At 39.5% G+C, this 14,403-nt stretch overlaps 1 pseudogene; it reads right to left on the bottom strand.

Moving 5' to 3' along the window:
- Positions 1 to 657: 657 nt before the first annotated feature.
- On the bottom strand, positions 658 to 3,736 carry LOC128576324 (RING finger protein 145-like; annotated as a pseudogene).
- Positions 3,737 to 14,403: the final 10,667 nt, after the last annotated feature.

Here is a 14,403-nt window from a genome sequence, read left to right on the forward strand (position 1 = left end):
ACCCTAATTTATAATGTGTTGTGAATTATGTTTGCATATGGCTTGAAGTGTAGGTTGAAAGTCTTTCTTTTTTCTTCCTCTTGTGGATATTCATTTGTTATAGGAAATTTTGTGAAAATATTATCTTTCCTCAATTGAATTACTTTGGCAGTTAAATATTACCAAATATCACTTTCCAGGTGGATAATTTTTGAATTCTCTATTTTATTCTAGTGATCTGTACTTCCTTCCCCATACCACACTCTTTTCTTTTAGTGTAGCTAAACAGTAATTCTTAAAATTACATAGTATGATTTTTCCAATTGTGTTCTCTTTCAGAACTGTTTAGATAAGCTTGTTCATATCAACATCTTGCTGTAATTCTGATGATAGCAATTGGCATTAAATTTATAGATTAATTTAGGCAGAATTAATATATGTTGTGTTTTCCAATTCATGTAACTCTCTCCTTTTATTTAAATTCTTACTTCTTTTATTAGCTTTTTTTTATTTTTCAGGGATACATAATAGTTGTACATATTTATGGAGTAACGTGATATTTTCATGTAAGTATATAGTGTGTAATGGTGAAATCTAGGTAATTGAGATAGCCACCACCTGAAACTTTTATCATTTCTTGGTGTTGTGACCATTCAGATATTTTCTTCTAGCTATTTTGACATATACAATAAATTATTTTTAACTATAGTTTGCTGTGCTGTGCTATCAAATGCTAGAATTATTTTTTCTAAATAACTGTATCTTTGTACTGAGAAACAAACTCCTCTTTGTTTCCCCTCCCCTCTAACTTCCCAGCCTCTGGTAACCACATTTTATTCACTATTTCCATTATATCAATTTTTTTTTAGGTTCCCACGTCTGAGTAAGAATATGTGGTATTTTTCTCTCTGTACCTGGCTTATGTGTCTTCTAGTTCTATCCATGTTGCTGTAAATGACATGATTCCATTCCCTTTTATGACAAAATAGTATGCTATTGTGTTTATATACCACATTTTCTTTATCCATTCATCCATTGATAGACTTGATTCCAAATCTTGGTTACTGTGAATAGTCCAGGAATCAACATAGGAGTGCAAATAACTCTGATCTATTGATTTCCTTTCTTTTGGATATGAACACAATAGTGGGATTGCTAGATCACATGGTAGTTCTAGCTTTACTTTTGGAAGAAATTCCATCCTGTTTTCCATAGTAGCTGTACTAATTTCTACATTACCAACAAAAGTATATGAGTGTTACCCACCCTCATTGTCCTTGCCAGAATTTGTTACTTTCTGTCTTTTTGATAATGACCATTTTCAGTAGAGTTAGATGATACCCTATTGTGGTCTTGATTTGTATTTCCCTGATGATTAGGGTTGGTGACCATTCTTTCACATACCTATTAGCCATTTCTATGTCTTCTTTGGAGAAATGCCTATTAGTTCTTTTGCCTATTTTTTTAATCTTAAAATTTTAATTTATTAAGACATTCAGTTATGTCTGTCAGTCTACATCCAAATTTACTACTAAAAATAAAATAAAGTCACATCCCACATTAGGAAAAAGACTTTTTGAGCCAAGCCTATTGTATAAATAAATGACTAGTTTCTTTCCATATTAAAAATTCCATAAAAAATTACATTCTCCCCTCCCTGGTTCTACCTGTAGCCATGATGAATATAAAAATTTAAATATGACACATCCTTGTCAAAGAAAAGGTGCAAAGTGTAATAACAGATTTAAAAGTGGCTTTTTGTAGAAGGTGCTCATACAGTTTTATGTACTCATTCCCAAAGTGCAAATAATGCCATAATTTAACACTGTTTTGATCCAGTTGCAAGAATTAAACAACACACATGATTGAAAAGTATACCCAAGGCCTCTTTCACTGCCCTAAAGCCACTTTCCTAAAGTGGACTCTTCACTAAAGTGGACTCTAAAGTGTTCATTAGAGTTTTAGTTTACTTCACACAGCCAACGAAGTATACAATATATTAACAAAAGTTTCATATACATCAAAATATTGAAGATCTGTCATGAAGTTCAAGAGTCTCAGATTACATGAAGGCTTAAGTACCCACCTCCCCCTTCTCTAAAGCTCATACAAAGTATGAGCGTGCTTCAGTCTTTGAATACAATCAATGCTTCTACATCTTTGATTTCATTTCTGTGTTGTATAATACTAAATAATCACCTGCCTAAGTTCCAACTAATTAAGGGAAAAGGGGGTGGAGGAAAGGGCTGTTCACTACTCATACTTGATGATGAGAATGATCTGTCCCATGGAAAGTAAAAGGTCAGTTCCACTGTTGCCTGCTTCTTCCCATGCTGTTCTCATGGTTTTCCTTAGCCTCTTTCAACACTCAAATCTGATTTTATTCATCCCTTGCACATCAGGGGCAGTTTCTGGAGTTGCTGAGGTTGAATTTTCTTGGCAAACCTTTATAAAATATCACCATGGAATATACAAATACATTTTGATTAGCATACATTGCAAAATTTCTCCCACGATGTCAGAGGATGAAAGCAGGTGATATCCACTGAGAGTACGTCCGGGATTAGATCCTTGGAATGTCAGTTTTTTGCCTCATCATCTTATACATTCATTCCTGAAATCGGAGCATGAATGCCATCTTAACTTTTCTTCCAGAGTACTGAAGCAACTTTCCTGCTTCTTTTCCTTTAGGCTGACTCAACAGGACATGCTTCATCTTTTGCACTACGAGGATATTCTTTGGTATCACAAGCTCCTTCCTGGCTATCTGGTCTTCTGGCAATGTGCTCATTATTGTCCCTTGAACCTTCCTGTATCCTGGTTCCTGGAGGATGCTCTTGGCCTCGGTGTTCAGTAACTTTTTGAAGCATGATATTTAGCTCAGCTCCAGCATGAGGCTGTGGAACTGGCTTAGTTCCAAATCCTGGAAGCTATGAGGAGTTATTGAGGTGGCAGTGGCAGAAAGGGCAGGTTTTCTGGACATAGAGCCATTTCTTTAGACAGCCTGCATGGAAGAAATGACTGCAAGGTATGATCACAGCAGACTTAATGTCCTGATAACAGAAGGCACAAATATCATTGTGTTTCTTAAGCTGCTCTTTAGTAGCAATAGGTAATGATTTAATCTTATTCACAGCATCCCTGTGGAGAAGAAAGCTCTTCTACCCCAGCTGGGCCTGAAGCCACACATTATAGTAGGAATGGATGAAGATGATCATTGACCCCATCACTGTCCACTCTCTGAAGATGGTCTCTGAGACACCATAGACCACCACACGGAGGGGCCACAAGAAACTCCAGTAGGCGGTAAGTGCCGTTCACATAATAGATGACATCATCCATGTTTTCTACTGGCTCTTTTCTGAATTCCTCAACCATAAATAAGACATAAATGAAAAGTGTTCCCAGAACCTAAAGAGAGGTAAGAATGCTGTTGGAAATAATGATAAGAGGACAAAAATTCATGTGGAAAAACTGGCAAATCATATAAGCCATATGAGCAGGGAATACCAGTAAAAATAAACAAAGGCTTACAGTACGGAAGTGCTTCCATAAACTCTTATCTCTAGATGCTCCCAGTGCCAAAACAATAGGATCTGCAATCTCCAGCATAGACTACAGGATAGAAGCCACGACAATGAAAAGGATAATACTCAGCAGGAATGCCTGGTGCCAAGCTGTAGTTCTATCAGCCCAGTCTGCACTGCCAGGATTAACAGCGTTACTCCTTCCGTCATGCCCCAATTCATGGCAGAACCATTCATGAAAGCTCGATAAGCCTGCAAGTAAAACTTGCAGAGTGTAAAAATACCCAAAGCAACAAAACAAACTGTGAAGACCAAAAGCAAAAGAGAATAAGGACTACTGCAGCATTCAGCAATACTGGTCAGAAAAAAGGAAAAGAACCCCTTCCTGTGATGCAGGCTGATCTCAAGTACTCAAATAGGAGTAAATCTGAAGAGCAAAGAAGACGAGCCAGAAAACCATGACAAGAACGGTGACTACCAGTTGATTCCACAGAGACATTCCCAAGGCTAGAAGGCCATATATGTCCACTACCTAAACCAATTCTCTGTATGCAAACTTAGCAAGGTTATACGTACAAAAAGATTAGACCCAAGGAAATAGAGAACTTCCAATCCAGTAAAAATCATAGCAAATTTGTTGATGATAACAATAGTCTCCAGAGGAACAAGGAAGAGTCGTACTAGCAGAGGGAGCATATGGGCTGAAAAGAGCCAAATCTGCTTCGCTTTCATGACACGGGAGCATAAAGTACACACCACCAACTGACCTGTTAAGGCTGTGGTAAACTGCTTCATGGAGAGAGGTTCTGAATACATTGGTCCTTCATAGGCGAACTCCAGTTCACTCCTAACATAGTCCCTGGAGATTTGATGTCCGGCATAGAGGAGAAGGACAGTCAAAAAATACAGATAAAGCTGAACCAGATGCTGCCTGGGCAAAGTAAGTAATACAACACTTAAGATATAACCTACATAATGCATATTAAGAGCCAAATACTTATACTGAAAAAGACGGTTGTTACTGAGACTACTTCTTTGGATCTGCTGGAAAAAGGAGCTGACATCCCATCCGTACAGGACATACAATATCACGATGCTTGGTACCCTCAAGGCCACATTTAACACTGCCTCCAGTTTCTCCTTTGCAGCTACCTTTGTTTGTTTTCTCTCGGGCTGAGGCCTACCTCCCTGAGAGGCGGTGCTGCAGGTGGGCCGGCTCTGCAAATCCCTGGCTCTCTCACCTGCCCTCCCTTCTCCTCTGGCAGTCGCGGTGAGGGTGGGATGACACAGCTCACAGCAGCGGCTCTTCTGCACCGGTCCTTGTTTGCTTTGTCTTGCAAGGAGGAGGCAGAGGTAGTGGCAGTGGCAGCGACCCGACCCCTGTGGTCACCATCGTCCATGGGGCCAGGGCCGAGCCCCTCAGTTCAGGTGATAGTGGCCATGGCCTCCTGCACTCGCTCCTTCCACACCCTCTTTTGCCTACTTTTAAATCAGATTTTATTTTGCTATTATGGTTTACTTCTTTAAATATTTTGGTTATTAATCCCTTTATTGGATACATAGTTTGCAAATATTTTGTTCTATTCCATAGGTTGTTTTTTCTACTGTGGTGATTGTTTCCTTTACTGGGCAGTAGTTTTTTAGCTTGATGCTGTGCTATTTGTCAATTTTTGCTTTGGTTGCTTGTACTTTTGAAGTCTTTCTCAAAAAATCTTTGCCATTACCAATGTTCTAAAGCATTTTGTGAACATTAGGAAAGGCACCAAAGTGGGAATGGTGATGAGGGGGGATGAAGAAATAAAACACACAAGAGACAAAGATCACACAAGAGATAAGGATGGGATGGGAAGGTTTGGTACAGCTAGTGACTGCAGCCAGCACCAAACCACGTGTGAACAGCTTTATTTATATAGTACCTAAATAAGGTTGCTTATTTAATAATATTTCACATCAGAAGGAAAGTGAGTGGGAATATTTTTATCTTACAAGGTTGACACGAGAGAATAGTACATGGGGTCAAGATTAACTTTAGGGTGAATAACGCTACGTGTTTTTAGGCAAACGATAGAAAAGTATACAGAAGTTATGTGAATTCTGCCAGAAGGAGCAAGGAGACAGGACTATTGTTTTTTAAGAAGGGAGGAGAAGCAGTTTGGGGGTCGTTCCTTGAGTGCACCTCTAAGGCTGTGGGGGTCTTGCCACCTCACAATCCACACTCCACTCTCCTCCTTTTTTATTTCTTAGTGCCAATTTATGAATAAATGATTTTAATTGGAGTCGCTTGGCTGGGACTTTGCAGAATAATAATAAACTATAGCTATCATACCTGTGAAAAGCTTCTTGGGGGTGACTGGCTCGCCACAGTGTTGCACAAGATGAGCTCGCCCAGGGGTTAGCTTCTTTAGTTGTCCCCATGTCAGAGGCTTCGCTTTCTTTGATGTCTTAGCTTGGCGGTATATCACTTGAAGTGTCAATCTCAGCTTCTTCAGTGGTGGCACAGGAAGTTTCTCTGGGTCCATGTGTGACCAATCCTTCAGGGAGCCAACAGAAGTTGTTCTAAGAAAAACACAAACATGTCTACTCCTCCATCTTAGAACAGGGTCCAGTCCTTGCCAAATACCAGTCAGAGGGTCCTTCCATAGCACCTCAGGATGCTTAGAATTAGGTGCATTCCAAAATCCCTCTGGTGCTGTGTGTCCCTGGATATAAACATTTTAAAAATTTAAAGTAAAATGGGTGTGAGAAAGAAGGTTATGAGGTGTATTGGAGTATATCTCTCCCTTCTTTAACTTATCAAACTGAAGTTTAAGAGTGCAGGGAGCACATTGAACAATTCCTTGGCCTTGAGGATTATACAGAATACCTGTTTTGAGAGCGATTGAGAAGGTAGAACAGAAAGTAAGGAAAGTCTAAGCTTTCCTCCTGGTAGCAAACTGCATTTACTGGACAGATTGCCACTATCCTCCATATAAAATTATTCAACTTGTTTCCTACTAGTATAAGCAGGACTGTTAGTATTATTATTATTTTTTTTTTTTTTGAGACAGAGTCTCAAGCTGTCACCCTGGGTAGAGTGCTGTGGTGTCACAGCTCACAGCAACCTCCAAATCTTGGGCTTAAGCAATTCTCTTGCCTCAGCCTCCCAAGTAGCTTGGACTACAGGTACCCACCAAAACCCCCACCTATTTTTTTGTTGTAGTTGTCACTGTTGTTTGGCAGGCCCAGGCTGGATTCAAACCAACCAGCTCTGGCATATGTGGCTGGCACCCTAGCTGCTTGAGCTACAAGCACCAAGCCCATTATTGGTTTTGATCAGATGTGGAATACCCAAAACAGAAAAGCCAATCAAACAATGGGCTATTTCATGTTTAGCAGCTTCTCCTATTCTAGCAGAAGCAAAAATGAACCCAGAGTGTCAGTGGTAACACAAACAAAGGAAAGCTTCCCAAAAGAAGGAATATGGGCTACATCCGTTTTCTATAACTGACCAGGTAGAAGACCATGAGGGAGAGTTTGAGGACAGCAAAGACAGGTGTTACCAATTATCGGGCAGCGTCATGGGTAATATGGAATTGTTGTTGAAAAGCAGCAGCATGTTGGTGATGAAGGGCATGAGATAATTCTACAGAAGAATGTGGTGAAAGAAAGAAAGATGAGTGTGTTTGTCAGCCCAGGCATTTCCATGGGCAAGCAGACCTGGAGGGGAAGAATGAGCTCTAAGGTACTCAACAAAGCATTGTCCTGGATGTGCATGGATAAGCCTTTGTAAGTGAATAATCTAATTAAAGAGAGATTCATCAGTAGTATGTCCATTTTAATAGTGGCCAGTACTCCAAGTAAATATTTGTGGACTGTGTAAAGGTTAAGTTTGAGAAAAATGAGTAAAAGCCATAATGACAGCATGTAACTCTACTCTCTGAACTGAGGTATAAGATACCTTTTCAGTAAACACTTCATCATTAACAACCATAGTAGCAATAGCTGAAGTAAAGCCATCAGTAAAAAAAGAAGGAATTTTGAGGAGGTGGCTGAGAAACAAAAGTGGATGGGAAAAGGAAGGGAGTCATAGAAACAAACTGAATAATCTTATATGGAGGATAGTGGCAATCTGTCTGTCCAATAAATGCAGTTTGCTACCAGGAGGAAGTTTCCCAAAGCCTTTGTTGTTAGTCAGAAGAATATGGTAAAACAATGAACTTGGGGTCATGGCCCAGGAGCTGCCAAAGACACTATTGGCCTTTATGAACCAATGCAGTGACCATTTCATAATAGGGAGTTAAAACTCACTTTGGTGTTGTGCTAAAATGCACCCATTCCAAAGGACCAAGAGGTTGCCATAACAAAGCAGTAAGCGTATGAGAAGTAGGTAAACTTAGTGGATAGACATGAAAATGAGGCACAATGAGAGTAAGCTATGCCCTTTGCAAAGCACGGTTGACCTTAGTTAGAGCTTCTATTGTAGTAGGTGTTAAATAATGAGAAAAGGAAGGGTTAGCTGGTCCTTTAAGAATATCAGAAAGGGGGTTTAAATCTCCTATAGTAAGTTCTTATGAGAGATTGAGCCAATTAATATTTCCCAGTAACTGTTAAAAGTAATTTAGGGTAGTTAACTTATCAATACAAATTTGGAGTTTTTGAGGATGTATCTGATGATTCTCAATGAGGTGAGCCAAATACGAAAAGGAGGGAACACTTTGTTTCTTTTCTGAGGCTATACATAACCCAAAGGCAGTCAGAGAGTCCTGTAGTTGGGTGAGAATAATGGTTAGTGTAAAAGAATCAGGGTGGGTAAGCAAAATGTCATTTATATAATCAATAATATGAGAACTAGGACATTTTGGGGACATGCACTTGATCCTTCCTGGGTGGGTCAGTATATTGATTCTGTCATTCAGTGGGGGGGGGGGGGTTTACTTTTTTTTTTTTTTTTTTGTAGTTTTTGGCCGGGGCTGGGTTTGAACCTGCCACCTCCGGCATATGGGGCCGGTGCCCTACTCCTTTGAGCCACAGGCGCCACCCAGTGGGGTTTTGTTTTAATTGGTTACAAAACCTAAGCCCATATACAATATTAGGAACACATTTACACGCCTCTTTTGAAAGAACATTTTAGTATTTTTTAACTAAGTTTTAAAAAAATGAAAACAATGCAATTTTGGGGGGGGGGGTTTGTTGCTTTTGAGACAGAGGCTCACTATGTAGCCCTTGGTAGAGTTCCATGGCATCACAGCTCACAGCAACCTCAAACTCTTAGGCTTAATCGATTCTCTTGTCTCAGCCTCCCAGGTGCTGGGAGTATAGGCGCCTGCCACAACACCTGGCTATTTTTTTGTTGCAGTTGTCATTGTTTAGCTGGCTGGGGCTGGGTTTGAACCCGCCACCCTTGGTGCATGTGGCCAGCGCCGAAACCACTGTGCTATGGGCGTGGAGCCAACAATGCAATTTTTAAATACTGTTTTGAAAACTTAAAAGTACAGCAATGTACTTAGTTTCCTTTATCTACGAGATGGTGCAATTGCAATTCAAAACTGGCAAGGTCCTAATAAATTGTGTCTGTACTACTTGATGCTAAAGTTCACATATATGTTAGTTTGCACTTAAAATACAAGAGGAAAGAGGAATTGTCACAGTAGAGGCCCAATTTTAATATTAATGTGTGCAAGTTTTAAAAGGTAACTGTCAGTTAATTATAAAAAGTTCAGAAGAAACTAAACTGGAAGGGGAACAAGTCACAATATCAAGAAGATTTGGACCATAAGTGTTTCAATGAAGTTTGTGATCTTATCTTTGATTTTGTTATTTTTACTTTTAGAGAATAGCACAGTTTCAAAATTTAATTATATTTGTTTCAATAGGATGCAGTTACTATATGTAACTTGAACTTAAAATTTGGATAAAGAAAAAAAGCCACAATAAACTTCAACTCAATTTTATGTGCACAAGAGTCAAAAAATCTGAGCTACCTTAAGAAGAAATTGATTCTAAAATTTATAAAACTCATAAATAATCAGAGGCCAAACCACTATATTAAAACAGATTCTCTAGCAAGTAAAAATCTTGCAGTTTAAACATATGCTTTTATCCACTTTAAGATACATGATAAAACTCACTCCTTAAAAGGGTTTCACCTTGGCAGATACAAATATTTGTAATGAATGCACACCTGCTATATGAAGTTTATCAGTGAAAACACTCCAGCTGATTCACAAAGTTGTGATGGCATCTGTCCCATTTTCATCACAATAAATACATCACTCATCGGATAACTAAGTTAGTTTAGATATTCTACCTTTTCATATCAGTGCATTGGGAAATCACACCCAGTAAACAAGAGCTACAAAACCATTTCTGTGACAGTATAAATTATTTAGCTTAAAAATTTTCAAATCCATATTTTTTCATTAATAACTTGGCCATAAATTTAACAAAGCAATGACTTTACATAGTAATACCATATTTTGCAGAAATACTTAAAGATTACTGTAAGTCAGGTTAATGTTAAGTAAGTGCAGATAAGTTCACTACACAGATCCCTGTCTGAATCTTTTGATATGTGAAGATGCTTTTAAAGTAGGATCTGAATTACCTTCCCAATAGTCAAAGAATGAAGTTCTATGACATTTCTAAATAGTTGCCTGTTTGCTGCCAGCAACCACATTATTAAAAGCACTGGTTACTAAGTAAAAAATATTTTAAGACTAAATTACAGTAAACATTAAAGTTCCACAATTTAAAGCCAATATAAATTATCCATACCCAATTATCAAATTAAAACAAAAAGTATTAACTCCTGAAAGTAGAAAGCAAGATTTAAAAAAAAAAAAAAAGAAGTCACTAATGAGCATTTTAGACCTTTGCAGTTTTGTTTTTTTTTTTAATCTATTACAGGAAGGTGGGGTGATGGGTGTGGTGTCTCTTTGGCTACTTCCTGTGGACTGAGGAGTGGCATGGACTGCCTATAAGGAAGATGGGAGACTGGGCACATTATGATTAGTGGTTCTATCATCAAGGTTGATGGAGAAGGAAGAAAGGCCAGATTGGCAGGTGGGATAGCCAGAAGGAAAATAAGTAGGAAGAGGAAAATATGAGTGTCTTCAGGGGGAAAGTCTTAAAAAGTGCCTTGTAGCCACAGATCTTTAAAGGCTTCAAAGACGTCATTCCAGTTTTCAACATGGGAGAGTAAGCAGGCATCTTGAGAAAAGGCCTGGAGAAAAGGAAAAAAATGAGGAGGAATGTAGAAAAAACCGAGGGGGAATGTTACACGTTCACCAGGAAGCTGGGTGTCAAGATAATATAATTAAGCTGCCAGAGAGGACTTGAGGTTCTCCTCCCAGAAGAACATCTGCAGTGAAAGGGATATTTGGTTGCCAATTACATTCTGCCTGTTCTGCAGCAGGATCAGCTCAGTTTGATTTCTGCTGGTAGTAATCACTATTAGAAAGACATGCTTTTGCAATAGACTTCTAATCATTAGGAGGAAGAGTATCATTAAACAATGCCTTAGCATCCACTAAGGCAAAAGTAAATGGAGCAGTTGGACCATAATGTGCACAAGCCAATGTCAGCTTTCTAAGAGTTTTAAAAGAAAGCAGCTGATAGTGGCAAGCTCGATTGCCCTGTTGATCAACGATTTCAATAATTGGGAAACAGGAAAAGCCATCTAAAAAATCTCGTGCATGAGACTGTTCTAAAGTCAGTTGCGAAGGTGATTTGTAATTCTGCCCGGACATAACAAAAGGAGGTTGTGGTTAAAGAAACTTAGAAGGGGAGAGAGGAGATGGGCAAAGCAGCACAGGCTGAGATGGAGGGGAAACATAAAGTCCAGCCATAGCCAATAGCCCAGAGGGATCAGGGTCTTTATCTGAAACAGAAGAAGAATGCTACTCATAATTTCATTCCTCATTTTGTAAGGCTTGTTGAGACTCAAGGGGAAGGGGTTTGTCATACATGGGTCTGCCAGAGCAGGACAAACACTTGTCTGAAAAAGGGAACGCATCTGTTTATGATAAGGATCTAAACTTTCCCCAACTAGTCCCCAAAGAGAGAAAGCATCAATAGGGATATTAGAAGGTCCACTGGCTGTATAATAAGAACACAATTTCTCCCCAACTCTGTCCCAGGTAGCAGCATTAACAGCGCCTTCCTCAAGAAACCAAAGAAAGATTTCTTGAATAAAGTGGAGAAACTGCTCATAATTTATACTCCCGATGATTGATTACCCCCTAAAAATAAATTTACTTACAAACTGTGTGCTTTCACTTTTCTTCACACAGGGGATTCTCTCACCCGCATGCACCTACTATCCCATACTTTGGTCCCTGGTCAATTGCCACCTTTCACAACCCAGCACGATGATTAAAAGTACCAAAGAGGGAATGGTGGGGAATGAAGAAATAAAACATACAAGAGACAAAGGTCACACAAGAGATAAGGCTGGGATTGGGAGGCCTGGAGCAGCTGACGATAGCAGCCAGCACCAGAACCAAACCATGTGAACAGCTTTATTTATATAGTACCTAAACAAGGCTGCTTATATTAACAATGTCGCACATCCTTCTCAACGGTTATTTTGTTGTTTTTTAAATTACAGCCATGCTCATGGGCATGAAGTGATATGTCATTGTAGATTTAATTTGCATTTCTCTAATGGCTAATGTCATTAAGCATCTTTTAATGTGCTTAAGGCCATTTATGTATCTTCTTGGGAAAGTGTCTATTTAAACCTTTACTTCTTTTTTTTTTAGACAGAGTCTCACCATGTCACCTTTGGTAGAGTGCAGTGGCATCAGAGCTTACAGCAACCTCAAACAATCGGGCTCAAGCCATTCTCTTGCCTCACCCTCCCAAGTAGCTGGGAGGCGTCTGCCACAACACCTGGCTATTTTTCTTTCTTTTCTTTTTTTTGCAGTTTTTGGCCAGGGCTGGGCCTGAATCCACCTCCTCCAGCATTTGGGACCAGTGCCCTACCCCTTTGAGCCACAGGCACCGCCCGTTTCCTGGCTATTTTTCTTGTTGTAATTCTCATTGTTGTTTGCAGGCCCAGGAACCTGCCAGCTCTGGTGTATGTGGCTTTCCTATTTCCCTGGTCTAGACCAGCATTCAGATTTCAGGGACTTCTCTTGTGTGCTCTACCCAAGCTGTAATTGTACTAGGTGGGGACCTCCATGCAGTTGTAATACACATATTCACCTTTCTCTGTGTCACACATTGAGTTTTGTATCAGATTATGAAGGCAAGTTCCCCTGTGGGTGCTCTCCCATTCATAAAAAGATGTAAGTCACCTTTTGTCCTATCTTAGTGGTATTGGTGCACAGATCCTATTACCCCTCCCCCTTTCCCAAAGTTCAAAGACAAATTAAGACAGGTCCCATGAGGAATTTCCTCAGGCTTCAGCTGTGCATTGACTATCCACCTCCCAGTATGTGGCTGGAGAAGGGCATGTTGACCACCTCAAAAGTAACCTTGCAAGGGTTGGCTGGATGTTTTTACTTCGCAAAGGGCAATGAAGCTGTCTTCAGCCTGCTGTTATGGATCAAGGAGAGGATCCCTTCTACCTTTGCTGCTATGGGTGTGGTCAGGATGATGGTGGAGGGTTCTCTTCTACCTTGGTTTGAGGAGTACCGGGTTCTAATCCTTGACCTAGACTTGATCCTCATGATCCCCCAAAGAGAAAGGATGTACAGACACAAAAGGCCAAACAGAACACAGTTAATTACTCAAGTGGAGATCTTCCTTGCTACTCTTCCTAGGGCTTCTAATGGTCTGTTGAATTCAGTCTCTCCCAGTACTTTTAGGAGTCCCTGCTAAATTGCAGAGGATTGGTGGAGGCCTGTTAAACATTATTTCATAAGGAAAGTATCCTGACCTCTTAGAAGGGGTACATTTAATATTGAACAAGACCAGTGGCAAGGCTTGTACCAAATAAGCTTTGCTTTCTGGCAGAGTTTAACAATTTCTGCTTTTATGGCACTGTTCTTGTGCTCTACCCTGTCTGAGCTAAGAAGCCTATATGCCACATGTAGTTTCCAGGTGATATTCAAGGCTTTAGGTGTCATTTGCACTATCTCTGTTACAAAGGTCAGTCCGTTGTCAGATCCGAACCAGAGTGGAAACCAAAACCATGGGATGACTTCTCTGGACAACATTTTCCTTATTTTAGGCCTGGTGGGGAAGGCTTCAATCTATCCTGAGTATGTGCAGACCAAAACTAGTAAGTACCGACTTCTTCTATATCTGGACATTTTCAAACGGGGCTTCCCTATAGGACTGAATTAGCAGTCACCTACAAATAGCTACAAGTTCTTGATTTTGAGGCTAAGGTTAACATAATAAGAATATTTTACAGTCTTAGCACAGTTCTTAATACCTACTTTACAGAGTCCCTACAAAACTGATCCAAATTTCTGGACAATTCAAGTGAACATTCCTAAGGTATCTATATAGATACAGCAGATGGGACTTAATACTGTACAAATTATTCCTGTAGCCTACAGGTGACCTTTGCTGAGCCTTACAGCTTCAGAGCAAATATAACTAATGTATATAATTCTATACTCTTTGGCCAATCTCTTAGTCCCTGTTAACAGATCAATATAGTTAAAAAGCTATGTCTCATTTTATGAGCTGACATTGTAGTCAAAGCTGGAATCTTAATACAGGTGGGCTGCAGGTTTTTTTTTTTTTTTGTCGGGCTGCAGTTTTTTATCCCTTTGAACTATTTTCTCTAATTTCTCAATTTACTAAAAACGAATTATAGCAGAACTAATTTGATTGCCAATAAACTAAACTTTCAGTATACTGGGTCTGAATATTTGCATAAAGTGCAGTAAGAACAATTATTAGCCATCTAGGCCTTTCTTCCTTTTAAAATTGCCTCTGTTGGAACCTTCTATAAGGAATC

Source organism: Nycticebus coucang, chromosome 2 (assembly GCF_027406575.1).
Source record: "Nycticebus coucang isolate mNycCou1 chromosome 2, mNycCou1.pri, whole genome shotgun sequence".
Taxonomy (NCBI): Eukaryota; Metazoa; Chordata; class Mammalia; order Primates; family Lorisidae; genus Nycticebus; species Nycticebus coucang.